Source organism: Pelmatolapia mariae, linkage group LG16_19 (assembly GCF_036321145.2).
Source record: "Pelmatolapia mariae isolate MD_Pm_ZW linkage group LG16_19, Pm_UMD_F_2, whole genome shotgun sequence".
Lineage (NCBI taxonomy): Eukaryota > Metazoa > Chordata > Actinopteri > Cichliformes > Cichlidae > Pelmatolapia > Pelmatolapia mariae.
The window spans coordinates 48,839,598-48,841,946 of record NC_086241.1 but is presented as its reverse complement, the minus strand read 5'-3'; the positions used below and the strand labels follow the sequence as shown (position 1 = coordinate 48,841,946).

At 40.2% G+C, this 2,349-nt stretch overlaps 1 non-coding gene across 1 annotated transcript; it reads left to right on the top strand.

Annotated features, from left to right (window-relative positions):
• Positions 1 to 1,111: 1,111 nt before the first annotated feature.
• On the top strand, positions 1,112 to 1,193 carry trnas-gcu (transfer RNA serine (anticodon GCU)). Its single transcript has one exon. It is a non-coding gene; the product is annotated as a tRNA-Ser (tRNA).
• The last annotated feature ends 1,156 nt before the right edge of the window (positions 1,194 to 2,349 follow it).

Here is a 2,349-nt window from a genome sequence, read left to right as displayed (position 1 = left end):
GTAAATGGATGGACTGATGTCCTGATATGAAAACTTTGAAACTGAGGTTGTACTTTTGATACACCACAGTTTTTAAAAGGAATTATACATCAAGCAAATATTACACACATAATGAGAACTGAAAACACTTACCACTCCTTACTTCAAATAACATTAACTTAGAGCACCAGGACAAGGACAAAAATGGTCATCATTTTATAGTTTTACCATCAACACTGCTTTAGTCTGTCGCTTAGTATTGAGATCTCAAGTCCATTTTTTCCCCACAGGAGGCGCAGTTTTCTAACTGGCTAACAAAACACAATATTTCCTAAAATACCTACTTATATACCTACCTATATACAATATATAGAAGTAGAGGTAGAGAGAGTAATAAGCCAGGAGTTAAACGATATTCATTGTTTTGAATTATAAACAAGAAATTTAATTATAGATATTTTAATTATAAATTCCACAAACATTTTGAAAGAAAGAGAATCACATACAGAAATTTCCTGCTTTGAGACATTTGACCATATTTACTGGTTAATAAATGTGTCTGTGACTCAAATACTGGTGATATTTTATGACTTCATAACAGTGACAAAGTGGAACATTTGAACAAGTACAGATAAACAGGACTAGACCATAAAATTCATATTTGATCACTGGTTGCATACTTCATCAGTCACGTAGTTAGAAGTGCACACTTGGCACAAAATAGGAGAGAAGGATTCCAACTGCGCTGTTAATCTCGCTATAACACGGCTAGCCATGCTGTACTAGTTGTATTCACGAGGAAACTGGTTAGCTTTCTCTCTCTTCTTCGCTTCTGCCTTTAAATATACATAACACAAGCGTGAGGAGGTGCTTAGGTGCTGTCACTGCTTGTATATTGTGAATATATGTACTCTTATTTCAGTATATTCAGGCTTTGTAGCTAACAGGGTTTTTTTTAATTGTTTTACCTTTTTTCGTAGCCATTAAGGCATAGTTTTGAAACAGGAGATGCTTGATGAATGAAGATGCATTAACTCTAGTGGTAGTTCACAAACAACACGAACTTGAGCTTTCAAAATTCCTTAATAATAATAAGGATCTCTGAAATACCCCGATCGCGCCAACAGCACATGACGAGGTGGCCGAGTGGTTAAGGCGATGGACTGCTAATCCATTGTGCTCTGCACGCGTGGGTTCGAATCCCATCCTCGTCGGTCTCATTTTAGGGAGGAGATAGGTTCGCATCGAAAGGTCCGGGGTTCAAATCCACCGAACGGCTACCCCGAGGTACGTCTGAGCAAGGTACAATCCCTACACACTGCTCCCTGGGCGCTGGGTTGGTGGCTGCCCACTGCCTCAATGGGTTAAATGCAGAGCGTAATTTCCTACCTACAGGGGATTAATAAAGTATACAAAAAAGTTGCCCGTTAATACCAGCAGTTTGTTAGTTATGTTTATGTAAAGTGGTCTAAACGGGACAAGTAAATGCATCTGAATAAATTGTACAAAGTAAGCTCATCAGTTTATTTTCATTCATGTCAGTAACAGCCAGTGATGGGAATAACGGCGTTACAAGTAACGGCGTTACTAACGGCGTTATTTTTTTCAGTAACGAGTAATCTGACTAATTACTATTCCTATCGTTACAACGGCGTTACAGTTACTAACAAGGCAACGCGGTCCGTTACCATTTTTCAACAGACGGTTGAAGCTGTGTTCATCTTACCGCATCTTATATCAGTCACACGGAAGTAGCTGACTACGTAAGTAATCTGGACGCTACAGCTTTAAGCAGGTGCGCGCTCCCGCGGCGGTCAATCACAATCACTGTCTAGCACAACACCTGGAGCTAAGGGGGCAAAACAATCACATGAGTGCTGCTGTTTGACTGAGGAAGAATAAAGTAGTCGTGGTAAGCCAATCACATGACCACTTAAAGACAAAGCAACAAGGTGATATATACCAGTTTTTAAATTGTGTCGATAGGCCACGTAAAACCAGAGTCATGATAAACAATATATACGCGGCGTTTTTTCCTCAATAGTTTTGCCACGTTAGCGCTAGCAAGCACTCTCTGCTTATGAGCAAAAAACAAAACAAAACAGGGGAAGTTTTAGGAGTGACGGCGAGAGAGAGAGAGAGAGAGAGAGAGAGAAAGCGAGAGCGAGTTTTGAGATGTGAGATTTGTGACGTTTAGCGTGTTTGGAGTGTGTAGTTAATGTGTTGTCTTGTGTAGTTAGTGTGTAGTGTTGTGGATAGTTTTGTGTTGTGTGTCAGAACAATGAGGCGACTGCTGTCTCCAGGTAGAAACAGCAGTGATACACCTGCTGCTGTCAGATCTGCAGGTATCAGGCTGTGATCTTCTCCTTT